At 44.3% G+C, this 22,967-nt stretch overlaps 1 protein-coding gene across 4 annotated transcripts in view; it reads right to left on the bottom strand.

The window, feature by feature from the left end:
- LOC142748788 (tetraspanin-11-like) overlaps window positions 1-22,967 on the bottom strand; it is a 131,317-nt gene that overhangs the window by 56,830 nt on the left and 51,520 nt on the right. The window contains exon 1 of one of the 4 annotated variants that reach the window (XM_075856053.1): window positions 9,290-9,476. The exons of the other annotated variants lie outside the window; for them this stretch is intronic. The gene's annotated coding sequence lies outside the window, so the exon portion shown is untranslated. Of the gene's footprint in view, window positions 1-9,289; window positions 9,477-22,967 lie in introns of those variants that run through there. 4 annotated transcript variants of the gene reach the window in all.

Raw genomic sequence — 22,967 nt, 5'->3', positions numbered from 1 at the left:
TGGATGATACTTCTCATCAGAACGCCCAGCTAGTAAAAGTAGTAAACACGCCCCGATGTACACACACAATACACGCCCAGTTGTACTTTTACTTTTCAACACGCCCAGTTGTACTTTTGCAAGCCTCATTTGCATAAATACAAAAATGGCCATAACTTGGCCAAAAATGCTCGTTTTTAAAAAATAAAAACGTTACTCTTATCTACATTGCAGCGCCGATCTGCTGCAATAGCAGATAGGGGTTGCAAAATCTGGTGACAGAGCCTCTTTAAACCCAAAAATCTGTAACAGGGCCCCCCTACTGACTACCCCCTACCATATGTCATTTATAATACTGGTGCCTTGTTATGTGGTAGAATGGCCCTTGGGCCCTCTTATGCACCAGTGCCTGGGTACGACTACTACATCTGCACAACCCACAGCTACTCCCTACCCTGGATGGCTGGTTATGACATGATATAAGTGGGATCCTAAGGTTAACTTCAGTCATATCTGGAGTTTTAAATTTTGAGCGGAGTTAGGCTTTAACACTGGTGGCTGTTACTTCACCGAGCTCCCTTGGTGCTTCCTTAAATAACAAATTATTTTTTTTTATTTTTTTTTAAGCTTCATAGCAAAGAATTGTTATCACCAGGGGATACTCATTATTAAAGGGGATGTCTAATGTATTTAATTTTACTTCTATTCATTAAATGTAACTCTGTAGAAGACAAATAATGTGTTTGTTAATTGTTTTAAATGTTGTAGCTATTGCTTTTATCTTTTTTAAAACTTCCTTGGGGCGGCCATATTAGAAGCAAATACTTCCTGTGTTGTCTGTATAAGTAGTACAGCAGGATGTGTGTGCTTTATGGCAACTGCAATGAATACGAGTTAATGGACAGAAATGTGTCATCTGACTAATACAGCCTCCAGAAATTGATAGAGTACAGCTATCTGCCCCCAAAAAACAGGGAGTGACAGTGGAGCTGCATAATTTACCTTATCCGTACATATAGTTTTGCTATTCTGACTTATCTAGGTCTCTAGTAGTACAGTAGAGCTGTCATTAAATCCCCAGCCCTCTGCCGACTCTGTCCCAGTCTACACAGCAAAGCTGACAAGTGAACCGCAGAAAACAGAAAGTGTGACCCTATTGTGTCTTCTTTAGTGGCCAGCGTGAAGACTGGAAAATGCCTTGATTTTTTATCTATGGATAGTTACATATATTTTAAAAAAAACACGTATTTTACGAACTGTATTTTATTATGATACATTCTCGTTAAGAAGAGAAAGAACCAAAACTAATTCCAACTACATAGTACTTTAAGAACATGGATAAAAACAATGAAAGTGTAAAATGTCATTTATAGTTTCCCAATAAGAACAATATGAAGCAGAGTTCTAAGAGTTAAATATCTTATTAATAATAGACTTAATTTTGGCATTTTACCTAAAAATTGGTTCCAGATTGTAGCTTGATGGAAGAGAATTATCTAAAAACCATTTCAGCTGATATATAATTCATCAGCCTGATCGATATATCCAAGAACTTATGTAGGATTCTCTTGTTCGGCAGTAAACCCAAAGACTAAACAGAAGGTTATTTCAAGAAGAGATGTTCTGCATTGTTATGTTAGTCTTAAACCCCAAATCTTCTCCATACAGTTGGGGGCTCTATGAAACTTAACTCATAGAACAATAGTACTGTACCCAATAAAAGGTCTAATCAGAATAGCAGGGGTCTACGGAGGTAGGATAATGCCACTTAACAAGGACCATCTATGGTATCCTAAACTCTATGCAATAGTGAGAGATATTTTTCAAAAATATCAAAACAGTAGTTGCTAAATCGATCCTCACAAGGGACTAGGGTAAGGACCACAGGGAGGGCAACACAACAAAATCAAAGTGGGCCCCTTCTCATGGTATGGAGGGTCAATCAGCCATACCTCTTTTGCCATGAGTGCATTTGCTTGGCTTGGTTGGGATTAGCAGTGCCTCATTGGTCATGTAGTGATACCGAGCCACCACGAGTCTCAAGTTGAAGGGGTATGACACTTCCCGAAAGATGACTTTAAGTTCTAAGTGTAGGACATTTTGTTAATCTGAACATATGGACCTGAATCAATTGTTTTGGACCAATCTGTGCCAGCAAAAAAAATAATGGATGTATTATAATTGTTTCCGTTAATAAAGTTGACCAAAAATTTCCCATGTGGGTCAAAGAAAAAAATGCAGTTGTCAATTTTTTTGCTACAATTGTTCACGGGATCGTAGCGGAAATCATAGCAAAATAACCATGCATGGCGTTGTAGGACAAGTTTTGCCAGATTTAAGATTGGAGGTCCCCTAGAGACAAGAGGATAATTCATGTCTACGGGAAACTCGATATTGAAATCAATAAACATACATTGGGTCTCTAACAGAAAAATCATGTTGGCCATAGCGACCAATCAGAGCTCAGCTCTCATTTCCTAAATTGCTCAGGAAAAAGGAAAGCTGCACTGAGAACATGGCCCGTTTTCCTGTTGGCCAGTTTTGTTAAATAAACCCATTGTTTTTACCGGATACCTGTGGTCGTCCATTGGCTACATTGGGAAAAATTGTATTAGTTGTGTATGCTGTAGTAGGGCAAATGGGACAGCAGTGTTAGACTGGGGGTCCTGAGGGTCTATCCGTCACCTATGCAGAACATGTGTCTACAATTTCATTATCTTTGTTGTTAACGTTGTGTGAACAAGACATTTTATTATACCTCCAAAACAGATGGGGAAAAGGTATTGGCCTTATTCAATTGTGCCCGAAAGTGGGCATTTCCAGATGTTTTGTGGGCATTTCCAGATGTTTTGTGGGCATTTGTAGGCTGGACGAGGTGTGGCTTTAAACTGTCCCGCGAATGGGCATTCAAATATTGGGAGGTATGTGTCATCAATAAGGTCTACAAGGATTTTTGGGAATCAACCCATATAGAACTTAGTGGCAAATGATTGGCTCTAGTCAGCTCCAAATGGGCTTGTCTTCTGCTGGATCTTTTCAGACCATTATTGTGTCAGAGCCTGGGCCATTCGGAGGGTCTTCTGGTTCTCTGATGGGCCAGTCTGAGCTTGTAGGAAAGTCTGGTCTATAAAGGACAACTTTTTCGTCGTAGAAGAAAGAAGATGTAATCACCTCTATATAAAACTGTGAGGTCGAATGTACGGAAGTTTATTCATTCATCCATCCCAACCGTTTTATCTTTCTGATCATTGCAATGATCCAGAATCTTTGTCTCTGTAATTATCTATATTTCTGATACATAGTGGAGAGAAGAGAGAAGAAAGCCTCTTTTGACCTTATTTTTGCCATGTCTTTTGTAGCTAAATGACCTTTTCTTAAGCAGTGAATGGAAGCTCAAACACACCGATAGAAAATAACACATTCAATTTGGAGTTCTTTTTTACTTAAATTACCACCTCTATGTGCAATTCCAATTCACCTCATCGTAAATTGTAATTTTAATAAGTCATGAACTCAATAAGTGTTTTCTGCCTGGTGAAATACATCCGAGCAGTGAGAGCGGGCGGATCTGTAACTCTGTTATACCTAAAAGTATTTCCAATTTATTGGCCGAAAATGAACTGGAAGTTTTTTTTTATCTCCTCTTGTACTTTAGGTAATAAAAAAGAGACTTTTTAGGGTTGGTCGCCATATTCTTAAAGTGACGATGGTATTTATAGGGAGCGACTCGGGTAGAATGATGCATGGTGGAAAAGTAGTCTAAACTGGAATATGGATACAGATATAATCTACATAGTGTCAGTATATATATATAATGCAGTAGATTAAACTAAAGTTAATGGTGCCACTATATCCACCATCTAAGCCTGGTTAAAGAAGCTCTTGTCATCATTTCTCACCACTGCTATCAACCCTGATAAGAGAGGATAGTGAGAACTTATTGGGCAGATCTGTCTAGGTTGACTATACCGATGGGTAAGTTACAGATGTAGTCATCTTTATCTTGACTCTGTTAACTTGGTGCAGCGTGATATCACACAACAAATGACATTAAAAAAGTCAAGTTAAAGTTTCTTGCCACTCTGTATTTAATGTGTTAGAAGTCAAGATAAAGATGGCTACATCTGTACCTATTCCAATTGCCCTCACTGCTTCCAACCAAGGTAATAGGAAAGGATGTTGAGGTTATTGGATAGATCTGTCTATATTGATGATACGCAGGTGCGGACATACCATATGTGTAACCGATGCAGCTGCACAAGGGCCTTAACCCCTTAGTGATGACCGATACACCTTTTCACGGCGGTCACTAAGGGGCCTTAGGCTAGGTCGTCGCCTTTTCACGGCGGCCCAGTCTAAATCCTGCACGGGTGTCCCGTGCAGGCTGTAGCCGGGGTTCGGCTGTCTGACAGCCGGGCTCCTGCTCCAACGGCCATGATCGAAGTTTACTTCGATCGTGGCCGTTTAACCCGTTGAATGCCGCAGGTCAATAGCGACCGCAGCATTTAAATAGTTTACAGAGGGAGGGAGCTCCCTCTCTCACCCATCGGCGGCCCGCAAATGCAATCGCGGGCTTCCGATGGGGTGTCATGGCAGCCGGGGGCCTGATAAAAGCCCCCAGGTCTGCCCTGGGCATATGCCTATTAGGATGCGCCAGAGGCAATAATGCTTTGTTATACGGAGTATACCAAAGCATCATATCTGCGATCTAAAGATCGCATAGTAAAGTCCCACAGTGGGACTAATAAAATAAGAAATAAAAATGTGAAATAAAAATTATTAATAAAAATGACAGTAAAAAAAAAACTAAATAAAAATGTTTTCCCATAAAAAGTGGTTTTATTTAGTAAAAGTGTAAAAAAATAATTAAAACTACACATATATGGTATCGCCGCGAACCGGAACAACCCGAACAATAAAGTTAATATGTAATTTAAAGAGGCTCTGTCACCAGATTTTGCAACCCCTATCTGCTATTGCAGCAGATCGGCGCTGCAATGTAGATTACAGTAACGTTTTTATTTTTAAAAAACGAGCATTTTTGGCCAAGTTATGACCATTTTTGTAGTTATGCAAATGAGGCTTGCAAAAGTCCAAGTGGGTGTGTTTAAAAGTAAAAGTCCAAGTGGGCGTGTATTATGTGCGTACATCGGGGCGTTTTTAATACTTTCACTAGCTGGGCGCTGTGAAGAGAAGTAACATCCTCTTCTCTTCAGAACGCCCAGCTTCTGACAGTGCAGATCTGTGACGTCACTCACAGGTCCTGCATCGTGTCGGCCACATCGGCACCAGAGGCTACAGTTGATTCTGCAGCAGCATCAGCGTTTGCAGGTAAGTCGATCTTACCTGCAAACGCTGATGCTGCTGCAGAATCAACTGTAGCCTCTGGTGCCGATGTGGCCGACACGATGCAGGACCTGTGAGTGACGTCACAGATCTGCACTGTCAGAAGCTGGGCGTTCTGAAGAGAAGAGGATGTTACTTCTCTTCAGAGCGCCCAGCTAGTAAAAGTATTAAAAACGCCCCGATGTACGCACATAATACACGCCCACTTGGACTTTAAGGCTGGGTTCACACGTGGCGGAATTTCACTTAAATTCCGCTGCGGACACTCCGCAGCGTTAATCCGCAGCGGAGCCGTTTGTCCATTGACTTCCACTTTAATTTAGCAGTGTTCGTTTAGACAATGCGTAAAATTCCGCTGCGGAGCATAGGCTGCGGAGCGGAATTTGGTGTCCGCAGCATGCTCTGTCTGTTGCGGAGCAGTGGCGGACTCATGGCGGAATTTCTCCATTGACTTCAATGGAGATTCTAATTTCCGCAATGAAGTCCGCAGCTGTCATGCACATGTTATGTTTGCTGCGGATGCGTCTTGCTTTTTTAACTTGACATTTCTTCATTCTGGCTGGACCTATGTATTTCTAGGTCTACAGCCAGACTGAGGAAGTTAATGGGGCTCCCGTAATGACGGGAGCGTTGCTAGGAGACGTCTGTAAATAGTCACTGTCCAGGGTGCTGAAAGAGTAAAGCGATCGGCAGTAACTGTTTCTGCACCCGGGACAGTGACTACCGATCCCAATATACAGCTACCTGTAACAAAATATAAGTTCATACTTACCGAGAACTCCCTGCTTCTGTCTCCAGTCCGGCCTCCCAGGATGACGTTTCAGTCTAAGTGACGGCTGCAGCCAATCACAGGCCAAGCACAGGCTGCAGCGGTCACATGGACTGGCGCGTCATCCAGGGAGGTCGGGCTGGATGCCGAAAGAGGGACGCATCACCAAGACAACGGCCGGTAAGTATGAAATTCGTTTACTTTCACTAGGGAAAGTGCTGTCCCTTCTCTCTATCCTGCACTGATAGGGAGAAGGGAAGCACTTTTCCCGCAGTCCGCAGCAGCTAGTCCGCATCAATTTTCTGCACATTTTGGGCAGATCTGCAGCCGTAATCCGCAACCCGGATTAGGTGCGGCATTGATGCGGACAGTTGCGGAGGAAATCCGCCACGTGTGGCCATGCCCTTACTTTTAAACACACCCACTTGGACTTTTGCAAGCCTCATTTGCATAACTACAAAAATGGTCATAACTTGGCCAAAAATGCTCGTTTTTTAAAAATAAAAACGTTACTGTAATCTACATTGCAGCGCCGATCTGCTGCAATAGCAGATAGGGGTTGCAAAATCTGTTGACAGAGCCTCTTTAAACCGCAAGGTGAACACCGTAAAAAAAACGCAAAAAAACAATGGCGAAATTGCTATTTTTTTCCATTGACCCCCCAAAAAGTCATAATGAAGTTTAATCAATAAGTCCCATGTACCCCAAAATACCACCAATAAAAACTACGTCTCGTCCCGCAAAAAACAAACCCAAAAAATCACTACATTGATGGAAAAAGAAAAAAGTTACGGCTCTTGGAAAGCGACGATGCAAAAACCAAATAATTTTACTTCAAAAGTGTTTTTATTGTGCAAAAGTCGTAAAACATAAAAAACCTCTACATATGTGGTATCGCCGTAATCGTACCGACCTATAGAATAAAGGTAACATGTTATTTACGTCGCACAGTGAACGGCGTGAGTTTAATGCGCATAGAACAATGAAGGAATTTCAGGGTTTTTTCTATTCCCCCCCCCCAAAAAAAGGTTAATAAAAGTTAATAAAAAATTATATCTACCCCAAAATGGTGCCATTAAAAAGTACAACTAATCCCGCAAAAAACAAGACCTTATACAGCTATGTCGATGGAAAAATAAAACAGTTCTAGCTCTTTGAATGCGACTATAGAAAAACGAGAAAAAAAATAGCTCGGTCATTAGGGCCTAAAATAGGCTGGTCACTAAGGCGTTAAAGGCAGGGGGGCTCACTACACATTAAAAAACAATAATAGTGCTTGCTACAATCTGGTCACTATGCCCAGCCATGAATGAAGGGGTTTATGGCTACCACCCTGCTGTCATAAAATTGTCAGTTGCAAAATAAGGGGCCAATATATCGACCTTGCACAGGGGCCCTCCGTTGTCAGTGTGCCCCTGATGATGTCTGTTCATAATAGGAACATGATGGAGCCTAAACCATCCCACTAATATCATGACAGCTACAAAAATGGGTCACCTACCAAGGTCCCTGTGGGCATGAGTGCCCATAACATATTCACCCACTATATTTATTTTGTTTCCTCTTATAGGTATAACTCTACAGACCGGCCTGAACAACCCGTAGTCAGAAGAAAGAAAGAGCTCCTTCCGAATATATTAACTATTTTCCTGTAGGTTTGTAGGAATAATCTGTTGCAAAAGTTGATACGGGCCCCAGATTACAACAGGGAAATAGAATTTGCGCTAAACACTTAAAAAATGTCTTCATAGAGATTTTCTATTTCCTGACAATACATTTCTGAAAGGGTTTGTATACTTTATCCACCAATTTTTGATTCCTACAATGCATCTAAAAAAAAATGATTATAAAAAATGAAGCAACTTTGTAAATTGTCTTAAAGGGGAATTCTGGTTACAACAAGTTACCCCATATCTGTAGGGTAGGTGGTAACATGTTCATCGGTGGGTGTTTGACAGCTGGGACCCCACTGTTTACGAGAATAGGGGTCCCGAGCCCCTCGTTTGAACCGAGCGGCAGGTCGCTCATGCACACTGCGCTCCATTCATTCTGTATGGCAGCGCCGGAAATAGTCGAACGCTGTACTTGGCTATCTCCAGCGCTCCCATAAAGAGTGAATGGATCACAGGGTTCAAACGAGGGGCTCGGGACCACCGTTCTCGTAAACGGTGTGGGTCCCAGCTGTTGGATACCCACCTTTCATCAAGTTATCCCTTACCTTTCGGATAGGGGGTAACTTGTTGTAACCGGAATACCTCTTTAAATTAATTATAATCTACCGTTATGGGTATACAGCTCCTATGCAGGCCAATGTTTGTATGGTTACAGACAATAAACAAGTCCTGCAGTCATGTGTTAGTCCCTTTCATCTGCCTTGTCCACTGCCGCCTCTAGGTAAGTAAGAACAGGGGGTAGGAGGAAGTAACACACGTCTGCAGTATCTGACTACACAGGGCTTTTTGTTGTCTGTAACCATGGTGACACATAAGTTCGCATACGAGCTGTTTACACACAATTGGAGAGTATTAAGTTTATTTTCAAAGTCCCCTCATTTTTTTTAGTTTTAATGCAGTGAAGCAATGCAAAAATGGTTGCGAAAGTTGACATACCCTTTAAAAATTTTAAATCTGAGCTTTGAAATAGTTGATCTTTCTACTTTTATTAAAGGGCTTTACTGTAAAGGACATTTCCAATCAGAGATGAATATTCTCCAACCTGTCCAGTTAAATAGAAGAACTATTGTGGCTCACAAAGATACAGCTCAAAGAGTTAAATAACAAATTCAGCTCTGCTACATCTGTGTTGCCATAGTGACATTAAGACAAGAAAAATCTATGCAAAATACATTATGGTAATTACACACATTGATAACCTTATTAATTAACATGGAAAATCTTAATCTTATTTACATTTTGCCTTAGTCAAATTCCTTGTACAAATGGCTGACCCTATGCAGACGTTAACAATATAAGTTATATAACTTGTAATACTTAGCAGAGCTAAGGTTGTCCTCTGCAGTTTTGCATAGGACTGCAGGTAAACGTAATACATCATCATAACTATAACAGTCATCAATATGCATAAACAAAACAGTTATATGATAAATTCAGCTCTGCTACATCTGTACAAGTGCAATATATTATGTTATATATTATATTGAGTATTAAAATTATATACCATAGGCTCTTTACTTACCGTCTTGTGGTGTTTACTGTTGTACAGCAGAATTATATGTGTCCTCTGTGGAAACGGAGCTAAACACAATGTAATCAATGTTGTAGTTTTTTTTTCCTGAGAGCCAGTGGCTTTATTGAGCACGAGACATCGGCTTTTAACAAGCATGTCTCATCATTAGGCTGACTGAGGCAGATCCTGTGTTATGATAGTTTCAGAGAATCATGAGGAAGGTTAATTGAACTTTTTCTTGGGTGGACTCCAACTTTTTCATGTAGAGTTCAGCTATGATGGTAGTTGACTACTGCCATCTGCTGGGGGAAGTATCTATCTGCCCCCCAGTGCTTTGTATAAAAATTATATATTGAAACTCAAAGGGGTTTTTGGTTTTACATTTTTTGGCTAGGATGTTTATTATGTTGAGCAGGGTCGGTCTTTGGTGTGTGTGACCCATGAGGTTCCACATGGCACCCGATCCAGTTAAATGGTAGGGCACCAACTTTCCTCTTGGATGTTTTTATCTCTTCAACAGGGGTGGTGAACCTATTTGAGAAACTTTTGCCTAAATTGACAATCATCTTTCCTGGAAATTCTGGAATGTCAAGTTACCAGTAGATATGAACACATAATGATAATGTGAAGCAAAGGTCAGGACTCCTATAAGAGGGACAACTACAAGACTCTTACAATAGTGACAGCCACAGGATCCCCATAAGAGTGAAAGCCATAGGACTCCCATAAGAGTATCAACCGCAGGACCCCCATAAGAGTGACACCCATAGGACTCCAATAAGAGTAACAACCATAGAACTTGCATAAGAGTGACAACCACAGGACTCCCATAAGAGTATCAAGCAAAGGACCCCCACAAGAGTGAGAACTGCAGGATCCCCATAAGAGTGACACCCATAGGACTCCCATAAGAGTATCAACCACAGGACACCCATAAGAGTGACAACCACAAAACCCCCATAATAGTGACAACCACATAACTCCAATGAGAGTGACAACCACATGACTCCAATGAGAGTGACAACCACAGCACTCTAATAAGAGTAACCGCCACAGGACTCCCATAAGATTGACAGCCACAGGACTCACATAAGAGTATCAACCACAGGACCCCCATAATAGTGAAACCCATAGAACTCCAATAAGAGTGACAACCACAAAACTCCAATAAGAATGACAACCACAGGACCCCCATAAGAGTGACAACCACAAGACTCCAATGAGAATGACAAGCACAGGACCCCCATACGAGTGACACCCATAGAACTCCAATAAGAGTGACAACCACAGTACTTTAATAAGTGTATCAACCACAGGACCTCCATAATAGTGACAACCACAGGACTCCAATAAGAATGACAAGCACAGGACCCCCATAACAGTGACAACCACAGGACTCCAATAAGAATGACAACCACAAGACTCTCATGAGTTCATAAGACCATTTAAGAGTGACAGTCTCAGGACCCCTATACCAGTGGCAGCCATACAGTTCACCAGTTCATACAGTATAGTACTAGCTGTAGTGCATATATAACAGGGCATACATATTTATAGTAGTCACAGTACACAAAGGCCAGCCATTGTACCTATGTAATACCAGTCACAGTCCTTACATAAAACAAGCAATAGGGACCATATAGAGCTGCCGTGGCACTAAATGAACAGGGCTGAGCTACAAAACCATGAACAAGAGTGCAGCTGTTTCCAGGGGGAAAAAAAGGCAGACTTTTCTTTCCTAATCTCATACAATCTTAAAATGTATCTAGTATTAAAGGGTTCGCATACAGGTCCAGGGCTATAGTATAACATCTCCGGCGCTTAGTATAGTACAGATATTGATTTTTTTTCCCAGCACCTTGGTTTTGTAACCTAATTTTTCACGAAATGGAAAAGAAAAAAGGAGAAAGGAGAATAGCTCAGAAAACCTCGGTTACGAGTAACAAAAAATATTCACCTACAATATATAAAAAATGACAAACAGTAGCACAATTACAGCGAAATTATAGTTCTGCTATACTGTGCTCCAATAATATTACTTCACAGTACATAAATAATACCACCATACAATGCCTGGAAATATTATGAGGGCACTCATTATGGCTGGCTGTGTTATGGGGCACTGTGATACAGTGTGCTACAAGAGCCATTTCTATATGGTTTCTACTTGGAGAATAAGCCAATGAGCCTTCCCAAAATTGTCTAGAAATTTTGCTGGTTAATTAGTACAGGATGAAACATTACCTGTTCGCAAATGACGGCATCGATCAAAATCTTTAATTGGTGTTGTACACTTCATTTGAAACTGCAGTTGCGTGAGTTCGTAAATTTGGGAACGGTGCACTCTTAGGCCAGAAATGCGCCTTGGAATATTCTGACAAATATAGGAGGTTTTAAAATCGAATATCTAAGACATGCGCAGTACTTATATTGTCCGACTATCAGACTGCGCACTGACATTATAGACGATGTGCATTGTACTATAAAGACATGCACAGTAGTCCTCTTCGGTAACTTGTAGTAGTCCTCTTCTGTAACTTGTAGTAGTCCTCTTCTGTAACTTGTAGTAGTCCTCTCCGGTACTTTGTAGTAGTCCTCTTCGGTAACTTGTAGTAGTATTCATCTGTAACTTGTAATAGTCCTCTTCTGTAACTTGTAGTAGTCCTCTCCGGTACTTTGTAGTAGTCCTCTTCAGTAACTTGTAGTAGTCCTCTTCAGTAACTTGTTGTAGTCCTCTTCTGTAACTTGTAGTAGTCCTCTCTGGTACTTTGTAGTAGTCCTCTTCAGTAACTTGTAGTAGTCCTCTTCTGTAACTTGTAGTAGTCCTCTTCTGTAACTTCTAGTAGTCCTCTCTGGTACTTTGTAGTAGTCCTCTTCAGTAACTTGTAGTAGTCCTCTTCTGTAACTTGTAGTAGTCCTCTTCGGTACTTTGTAGTAGTCCTCTTCGGTACTTTGTAGTAGTCCTCTTCTGTAACTTGTAGTAGTCCTCTTCTGTAACTTGTAGTAGTCCTCTTCCATAACTTGTAATCTTGGATCAAATTCCATGTGGGCATGCGCCGGGAAATGCTGTTGATTGGCAAGCACACACCGGCCTTTGGACACATTTGGTCTTGCCTATTGGCTTAAATGGACACTAACTTTTCAAAAACTTCTGCTACTCTAATAGTATACTTGATATAGATCAACTTTATAAGTGACTTACTATTAAAATTTAGTTTTTTTATCCATGCAATTTCACATGAAGTTACTGCCACTAGGTGTCTCCCTTCCTGTAATTTGTTGCCCATCCCCTGTTGTCAAGCAAAATCTATCCCTAGTAACAAAGCAGAGGAGACAGACTGCAAGAAGTGTGGGGGGTGTCTCTTCACAGCCTGCCCATTGAAGTCTTTGGAGAGGGGAGGGGGGAGCAGGAGGACGGTGCAGGGAGAGACACAGAGGCTGCTGCCCATACAAGTTTATAGAGAGGGTAGGGGTAGCAGGAGGAGGGAGCAGGAGCAGAGTAAGAGAGACACGTGCAGGCTTTCTGCAGCTTCCTGATAAGTGTTTTCTCTCACCCCAGAGCTGAATTGTCAGCTACACTGCTCATTACTGCTGTATAATATCCTCAATGCTCCTGCAGCTTTCATATATGTGATAGATAGAGATAGGAGAGCTGGAGTATCCACTTCTATGTGTGCAGTGTATAGAAGACATGATAGCAGTTAGGCTCCGCCTACTATTTGAAAGATAACTGAGAATTAGAGATAGAGCCTGCAGAGGGAAAAACTGCTAAATAATGCAAAATACAAGTCCTATAATGACCAGAAATAGTGTTATTCCTCATGTACACACATGACAGCTTATTCTGAAAAGTTAAAGTGTAGCTAAACGTTCAATAAACTTCTGACATGTCATAGTGACATGTCAGATGTTTGGATTGGTGGTGGTCCGAGCACGGAGACCCCCACCAATCGCTAGAATGAAGCAGCTGAAGTCCTCGTGTGAGCGCTCAGCTGCTTAGTTTCTGTTCGTTTTTTTCCTGAAAGCCGATGTATCGGAGTACTGTCTCATAGACTTTGTATTGAGTCCGTACACGATACATTTATTTTCAGAAAAAGCCGAACAGACACGAAGCAGCTGCATTCTAGCGATTGGTGGGGGTCTCCGTGCTCGGACCACCACCAGACTAAACTGAGATTTATTTCTATGCCTCTGAATACCTGATGACGCCGTTTGCTGGTGAAACATGTCGGGGAGGCATCGATTGTTATTTTAAATGTCAGAGACTGTTCTCCTGATTGTTCTGCAGCCACCAGTGTACTAATATGCGTCTAACAAAGCATGACTGACTGCAGGGGCAATAAATAAATATCCAGAAATAACAATAGCACATTGACTATACAATTGGTCAACCAATGTCTATTAGATATTCATAATCTAGTGCATTACCCTAGGTTTTTGCAGGCTTGCAGCTACTATAGGTAATACTTTGCCCTGTTAGATATTGACATTGTTGCATATACACACACAACATTGTAGCAGTGGGAGCTGATATATTTGATACTTCAACCTCAGTAGAAATGACATGTCAATCCTACTAAAATGAACACAGAGGCTTCGTTCACATCTGCGTCGGGGCTCCGTTCATGGTTTCCGTCAGAGCTTTCCGTCAGGGGAACCCATGAACGGAATCCAAACTGAAGCAAATGGAAACCATAGGTTTCCGTTTGCATCACCATTGATTTCAATGGTGATGGCTCCAGTGCACATGGTTTGGGGTACATATGACTTTTTGGTCACTTTTTATTCCATTTTGGGGTGACCAAAAAACTGCAATTCTTGCAGATTTTATTATTATTATTATTATTATTATTATTATAATTTTTTTATTATTTTTTTTTACTGCATTCACTGTGTGGAATTAATAACAGTATATTCTGATGGTCTGGAAATTTAGGGATGTGGCGATACCAATTTTATCTTAGGCTGGGTTCACACTGAGTTTTTTGCAGGCAGAAAATCTGCCTCAAAATTTCATTTGGAATTTTGAGGCAGATTTTGCTTTGCCTGCATGTTGATTTTCGCTGCGTTTGTCGCTGCAAAATACGCTTTCTCTTCCTCCCATTGATGTCAATGGGAGGTCAGAGACGTAAAGGCCCGAAGATAGGGCATGTTGCTTCTTTTTCCGGCGAGACGGTTTTTCCACTCGCGGGAAAAAAACGCCTCAGCCTCCCATTTAGATCAATAAGAGGTATTTTTGTCCATTTTTTGGCGCATTTTCCGACGCGGTTTCCGCGTCAAAAAACGTGTTAAAAACTCTGTGTGAACTTCCCCTTAATTTTTTTAACTTTATTTTATTGAACAAATGTGAAAAGGTTTTTTGTCTAACATCTAATAACTTTTTATTTTTTTGTATAGTGTTAAAAACGTTATTGTATTAGTGTATGATCTTTTTAACAGTCTCTTACTCAACAGGAGGAGAAACGCAGTGGCATAACTATAGGGGTCGCAGCGGTCCCAATTGCGACCGAGGCCCGAAGCCCGGGGGCTCGCGGCCCCCTCGCACCACGTCTATAAAAAGGTACTATATTAACTGGGGAACTGGGGCCTATGTAACACATGGAGTAAAGGATCTGCCAGGCACTACGTCTGTGGATACTCCCAGGATTAATCAATCGACACCTGAGGCCAGACCTCTTAGACTGACACCTGCTCCCACCAATCAGGGTGGCAGGCTCAGGAGTGGGAGAGCCTATCGCGGCCTAGTCAGTCGGAGTTAGCTCCGCCCCCTGTCCATTTATACCTGCCGTTTTCTCTTCCTCATTGCTTGTGATTCTTCCTGGTTTCCTGGCCCCACTGCTGCCTTGCTCCAGCCTGCTTCTGCCGTGCTTCAGCCTTGCTTCAGTTCCCGCTTATCCTGCTTCGCTCTGCCCCCGGCTTGCTTCCTGCTCCGTGCTCTGCGTTTGTATACTTTATTACATCCTGATCCTGACTGCTCGTTCACCACTCCGTTCCCTCACGGTGTTCCGTGGGCTACTGCCCCTTCCCTTGCTTGCTCCCTGTTTGTATCCCCTTGCACTTAGTCAGCGTAGGGACCGCCGCCAAGTTGTACCCCGTCGCCTAGGGCGGGTCGTTGCAAGTAGGCAGGGACAGGGCGGTGGGTAGATTAGGGCTCACTTGTTCCCTTCACCTCCTTCCGCCATTACATAATCACAAGCCCATACCTAGTCTACCATTTCTCCTACGCTGACGCTATCATGGACCCCCTTGAGACCCTGACCCAGCAGATGCAGGGCCTCTCCCTACAGGTCCAGGCCCTGGCTCAGAGGGTCAACCAGTCTGACGCTGCCATAGTAGTACCCCTCACCTCACCTCTAGAACCTGACCTCAAGTTACCTGACCGGTTCTCAGGGGACCGTAAGACTTTTCTCTCCTTCCGGGAGAGTTGCAGACTTTACTTCCGTCTAAAACCTCACTCCTCAGGTTCCGAGAACCAGCGGGTGGGAATCATTATATCCCGACTCCAGGAAGGGCCCCAAGAGTGGGCCTTCTCCTTGGCTCCTGACGCCCCTGAACTTTCCTCCGTTGATCGTTTTTTCTCTGCCCTTGGACTCATTTACGACGAGACTGACAGGACTGCCTTAGCCGAGAGTCAGCTGGTGACCTTACGTCAGGGTAGGAGACCTGTTGAGGAATACTGTTCTGATTTTAGAAAGTGGTGCGTAGCTTCTCGGTGGAACGACCCGGCCCTAAGGTGCCAGTTTAGGTTAGGATTATCTGACGCCCTGAAGGATCTGCTTGTTAGCTACCCCTCTTCTGACTCCCTAGACCAGGTTATGGCCCTAGCAGTACGACTTGACCGACGTCTCAGGGAACGTCAGCTTGAACGTTTCAGTGTTTTCCCCTCTGACTTCCCTGCGATCCCCCCCCCCCCCCGAGGTCCCGTCTCCTCGCTCTTCCACGGAAGACTCGGAGGTACCTATGCAACTCGGGGCCTCCATGTCCCCTCGACAATGTAGAGAGTTCCGCAGGAAGAATGGTCTCTGCTTCTATTGTGGGGATGACAAGCATCAACTGAACACCTGTCCCAGGCGCAAGAATAAGCAGCCGGAAAACTTCCACGCCTAAGTGATCATCGGGGAGGTCACTTGGGCGCACAGGTATTTCCCGTTAATATGAAACGCAATAAAATTTTGCTTCCCTTTCAGGTCTCGTTTGCTGGCCGGTCTGCCACTGGCAGTGCCTTCGTGGATTCTGGCTCATCTGCTAATATCATGTCTGTGGAATTTGCTATGTCTCTAAAAATGCCTTTTATTGATTTGCCTTATCCTGTCCCGGTAGTGGGTATCGACTCCACTCCTCTTGCTAATGGTTATTTTACGCAGCATACTCCTGTTTTTGAACTCCTTGTTGGCTCCATGCATTTGGAGCAGTGCTCTGTACTGGTGATGCAGGGATTATCGTCCGATCTGGTATTAGGTCTTCCCTGGTTGCAGCTGCATAATCCCACGTTTGATTGGAATACTGGGGATTTCACCAAATGGGGTAGTGAATGCCTGACGTCATGTCTTTCGGTTAACTCTATTTCTCCCCGTGAGGAGGTAAACACGCTACCTGAGTTTGTTCAGGACTTCGCTGATGTTTTTTCTAAGGAGGCCTCCGAGGTGTTGCCCCCTCATAGAGATTACGATTGCGCCATCGATTTGGTACCAGGTGCTAAGCTTCCTAAGGGTAGGATATTTAATCTTTCATGTCCTGAACGTGAAGCCATGAGGGAGTATATCCAAGAATGCCTGGCCAAGGGTTTCATTCGCCCCTCGACTTCTCCTGTAGGTGCTGGCTTCTTCTTCGTGGGGAAGAAGGATGGTGGTCTTAGGCCGTGCATTGACTATCGGAACTTGAATAAGGTCACAGTAAGGAACCAGTATCCCCTTCCTTTGATTCCGGATCTTTTTAATCAGGTTCAGGGGGCCCAATGGTTCTCTAAGTTCGATCTACGGGGGGCGTATAACCTTATCCGCATCAAAGAGGGGGATGAGTGGAAGACTGCGTTCAACACGCCCGAAGGTCAATTCGAATACCTGGTCATGCCCTTTGGGTTGTGTAATGCCCCTGCTGTCTTCCAGAATTTTATTAATGAAATTCTGAGAGAGTACCTGGGAAATTTTCTTGTAGTGTACCTTGATGACATACTGGTGTTTTCCAAGGACTGGTCCTCCCACGTGGAGCATGTCAGGAAGGTCCTCCGGGAAAATAATCTGTTTGCGAAAACCGAAAAATGTGTGTTTGGGGTACAGGAGATACCATTTTTGGGTCAAATCCTAACTCCTCATGAATTCCGCATGGACCCTGCCAAGGTTCAGGCTGTAGCGGAATGGGTCCAACCTGCCTCGCTGAAGGCGCTACAGTGTTTTTTGGGGTTCGCTAACTATTACAGGAGATTTATTGCCAACTTCTCGGTCGTCGCTAAGCCTCTTACGGACCTCACTCGCAAGGGTGCTGATGTCCTCCACTGGCCTCCTGAGGCCGTCCAGGCTTTTGAGACCCTCAAGAAGTGCTTTATCTCGGCCCCCGTGCTGGTTCAGCCCAACCAAAGGGAGCCATTTATTGTGGAGGTTGACGCGTCCGAGGTGGGAGTGGGGGCCGTCTTGTCCAAGGGTACCAGCTCCCTCACCCATCTCTGCCCCTGTGCTTACTTCTCTAGGAAGTTTTCGCCCACGGAGAGTAACTATGATATTGGCAACCGCAAACTTTTAGCCATTAAATGGGCTTTTGAAGAGTGGCGTCACTTCCTGGAGGGGGCCAGACACCAGGTAACGGTCCTTACTGACCACAAGAATCTGGTTTTCCTAGAATCTGCCCGGAGGCTTAATCCTAGACAAGCTCGATGGGCGCTATTCTTTACCAGATTTAACTTCTTGGTTACCTATAGGGCTGGGTCCAAAAATATTAAGGCTGATGCACTGTCATGTAGTTTCATGGCTAATCCTCCTTCTGAGAAGGATCCTGCTTGTATTTTACCCTCTGGTATAATCGTTTCTGCCACTGATTCTGATTTAGCCTCTGACATTGCGGCTGATCAAGGTTCAGCTCCCGGGAACCTCCCTGGGGACAAGCTGTTTGTCCCCCTGCAATACCGGCTAAGGGTACTCAGGGAAAACTATGACTCCGCACTATCTGGTCATCCTGGCATCTTGGGTACCAAACACCTCATTACCAGGAACTATTGGTGGCCTGGGTTGCCTAAGGACGTTAGGGCTTACGTCGCCGCTTGTGAGGTTTGTGCTAGGTCCAAGACCCATAGGTCCCGACCTGCGGGCTTACTACGTTCTTTGCCCATTCCCCAGAGACCTTGGACCCATATCTCCATGGATTTTATCACCGATTTGCCTCCATCTCAGGGCAAGTCGGTGGTGTGGGTGGTAGTAGACCGCTTCAGCAAGATGTGCCACTTTGTGCCCCTTAAGAAACTACCTAACGCCAAGACGTTAGCTTCTTTGTTTGTTAAACACATTCTGCGTCTCCATGGGGCCCCAGTCAATATCGTTTCTGACAGAGGGGTACAATTTGTTTCCTTATTTTGGAGAGCTTTTTGTAAAAAGTTGGAGATTGATCTGTCCTTCTCCTCCGCCTTCCATCCCGAAACTAATGGCCAAACGGAAAGGACTAATCAATCCCTGGAACAATATTTAAGGTGTTTCATCTCTGACTGTCAATTTGATTGGGTCTCATTCCTTCCCCTCGCCGAATTTTCCCTGAATAACCGGGTCAGTAACTCGTCAGGGGTCTCCCCGTTTTTCTGTAATTTCGGGTTTAATCCACAGTCCTCCTCCGTTTCACCTGGTTGTTTCAATAATCCCGAGGTAGAGGACGTTCATCGGGAACTGTGCACAGTCTGGGCCCAGGTTCAGAAGAACCTAGAGGCGTCCCAGAGCGTACAAAAGATTCAGGCTGATAGAAGACGTTCTGCTAACCCCCGGTTTGTCGTCGGGGATCTGGTGTGGTTGTCGTCTAGGAACTTGCACCTTAAGGTCCCGTCCAGGAAGTTTGCTCCCCGATTTATTGGGCCTTATAAGGTCATTGAAGTCCTCAACCCTGTATCCTTCCGTCTGGAGCTGCCCCCATCCTTTCGCATACACAACGTCTTTCATGCCTCCCTCCTTAAACGCTGCTCCCCATCCTGGTCCCCCTCGAGGAAACCTCCTGTTCCCGTTCTCACCCCTGAGGGGGTGGAATTCGAGGTGGCCAAGATCGTGGACAGTAGGATGATCCAGGGCTCCCTCCAGTACCTGGTCCATTGGAGAGGATACGGGCCGGAGGAGAGGACTTGGGTACCTGCTCGAGATGTTCACGCTGGGGTATTGGTCAGGAGGTTCCACCTTCTCTTCCCCACTAAACCGGGTCCTCTTAGTAAGGGTCTGGTGGCCCCTCATAAAAGGGGGAGTACTGTAAAGGATCTGCCAGGCACTACGTCTGTGGATACTCCCAGGATTAATCAATCGACACCTGAGGCCAGACCTCTTAGACTGACACCTGCTCCCACCAATCAGGGTGGCAGGCTCAGGAGTGGGAGAGCCTATCGCGGCCTAGTCAGTCGGAGTTAGCTCCGCCCCCTGTCCATTTATACCTGCCGTTTTCTCTTCCTCATTGCTTGTGATTCTTCCTGGTTTCCTGGCCCCACTGCTGCCTTGCTCCAGCCTGCTTCTGCCGTGCTTCAGTTCCCGCTTATCCTGCTTCGCTCTGCCCCCGGCTTGCTTCCTGCTCCGTGCTCTGCGTTTGTATACTTCATTACATCCTGATCCTGACTGCTCGTTCACCACTCCGTTCCGTGGGCTACTGCCCCTTCCCTTGCTTGCTCCCTGTTTGTATCCCCTTGCACTTAGTCAGCGTAGGGTCCGCCGCCAAGTTGTACCCCGTCGCCTAGGGCGGGTCGTTGCAAGTAGGCAGGGACAGGGCGGTGGGTAGATTAGGGCTCACTTGTTCCCTTCACCTCCTTCCGCCATTACACATGGGTCCCTGTTACTATAGTGACTGACAGTATACTTACCCTCCTCGTTCCAGAGCGCAGCGGAGGTCCTGACGTCGCAGCGCTTTGTGTGCCGTGCATGACGTCACAACTCGCTGCGCTGCCAGAGCCGAAGAGGAGGGTAAGTATACTATTAGTGTCTGCTGGGGCACGGGTTGTCCAGTCCCTAAAGATTTATGTCCTATCCTCAGGATATACAGAAGGAGAATATCACAGCACTAGAGACCCAAAGCAATATGCAATATAAATAGTGCAAGCCTCAAAGGGACCTGATCCAGAGCCCCACAAATGGAATCCAAGAAAAAAGCAGCAAGTCAGCACATCCAAGAAAACTGTAATTCTATTCACCCACAGGTGGTAGGATAGGCCATCAATAGCTGATGGGTCGGGGTCCGTCTGCCAGGACTTCCGCCAATCAGCTGTTTTATAGCGATTCACAGTGGGAGCAAGTGACCGGAATGATCGCTGCACCCCCTTCAAAACAGATGATTGGAAGGGGTCCCTGACCAATCAGCTATCGATGACTTATCCTGATGATAGGCCATCAATTTTTAGGGACTGGAAATCCCCTTTAAGCCTACCATGTGGTAGTTCTAGATACAGGGCCCATCAGACATTGTGTGATCCTGCCTGCTGGGCCCTGTATCTAAGCCAACCAAATGGTAGGCTTAGATACATGGCCCATGTGTGATCCTATCTGATGGACCCTGTATATAAGTCTACCACATGGTAGGCTTAGATACCGGGCGACAGCAGACAGTCATCCTATACTGTATAAGATTGTGTGATCCTGTCTGCTGGGGCCCTGTATCTAAGCATCTTACCATGACCAGATGGCAGGCTTAGATACATGGCCCATGTGTGATCCTGTCTGAGGATAGACCATCAATTTTTAGGGACTGGACAACCCCTTTAAGCCTACCATGTGGTAGGCTTAGATACAGGGCCCAGCAGACAGGATCACACATCAAAAATAAGTAGTACCCCACGTCATTTAAAAAAAAAAAAAGTAATTAAAAAAAACGATGTGGAGTTCCAACATTTTAATAACCAGCCAGATACAACATAGCAGCAGCAGGCTAGCATTACCAGGGTGGGAAGGGCCACTGTTTTGGCCTTTCCTAGCCTAATAATACCAGCCTGCGGCCGCCCCAGTGCCTGACCATCACTACAGATGGTCGGGTACTGGATCGTACCTGGCTCTTCCCGATACCCCTGGTGGCGGTGGGTACCGGAGTAATAATAGGTGGTTAGTGTTAGCCTTTTCACCGGCTAACATTAAGCCCTGCCTTAGTAATGGATGCTGTTAATCGGCCATTACTAAGGTGGTAGTAATAAAGTTAAAAAAATACAAGGACATAGAAAATTTTTTTTATTGAAATAAAAAAAACACACAACCCTCATTAACCTTTTTATTGAGAATAATGAAAAATGCCATCATTGAAGTAGTCCTCGAATCCGACATAGTCCATCATCCAAACCTGTAAAAAAAACAACACACAAAAAAATTTTGTAACACATAAAAAAGCAAAACAATTATTATCTTACCTTTCCTTGGTCCAGCGCTGGAGCCGCAATGTCAGCAAGCTGAGCCCTGTATCTAATCCTATCATGTGTGATACTGTCTGCTGGGCCACTGTATCTAATCCTATCATGTGTGATACTGTCTGTTGAGCCACTGTATCTAATCCTATTCATAGCTATAGGGTCGTAGTGCTATAGATATGGTGTCTATATATATACATAGATACAAAAATAGAATCCAGCAGCACAGGCTTAAATGAGAGGGGGTGCAAGCCTTAGGGAACTGACCACTGTCCCTCTAGACAAAAAGCGGTAAATAGGCAGCACTCACAAAGGCTTATAGTGAAAAAAGAGGGTGCTTTATTGGAGTCAATAAAGCACCCTCTGTTTTGACTATAAGTTTTTGTATGCGGTGTCTATTTACTGCTTTTTCTTTTTATATATATATACATGCACACACATTTTTTTGGGGGGGGACATATGTTTTGAGGCTATTGCCCCTGACGTTTTAAGACCTTAGTGACGCCCCTGGCTGCTAGTGCTGCATCGTTGGGTCACTTAGCATCGATGCAACTGAAAGCTGCGGGCCGTCGGCCATGAGAAGAAGTTTAGGGGGCCCAAGAAGAACTTTTGCATAGGGGCCCATGAGCCTTTAGCTACGCCCCTAACTGGGGGCCTTCAATAGGCCTCCAGGCTGCCATGAAAACCATCAGTATCCAGCGATCCCATGGTGTAGTGGTCGAAGGGATGACAGATGGGGCTCCCCCTCTTTCTAAAGGCTTAGATGCCGTGGTCACTATTGACAGCAGCATCTAAGTGAATAAACTACCTGGAACAGAGATATCTCCGATTTCGGCAGTTAGACAAGGGTGTCAGCTGTAATAAACAGCTGACACCTGCAGCAAATGAAGCAGACTCAGCCAGTGAGCCCACTCCATACTTCTCCTCAACCATAATGACATACAGTCACGTCATGATAGGTTAAAGGGTTTATAAACTGTCAGCCTCTTCTACACCTGTGAATCGATCTTTGCGTTACTCGATTATTACGTTACTTTACTACATTTCTTTGTTGTCTCAGATTGAATTTTCATGTTACAGCAGGGCATGTCCCGCGTGTAGTGGAATTCCTTGACCCACGCACAGGCCCAAAGGAAT

This window comes from Rhinoderma darwinii, chromosome 3 (genome assembly GCF_050947455.1).
Source record: "Rhinoderma darwinii isolate aRhiDar2 chromosome 3, aRhiDar2.hap1, whole genome shotgun sequence".
NCBI classification, from domain to species: domain Eukaryota; kingdom Metazoa; phylum Chordata; class Amphibia; order Anura; family Rhinodermatidae; genus Rhinoderma; species Rhinoderma darwinii.
This window is presented reverse-complemented; position numbering and strand designations above follow the sequence as displayed.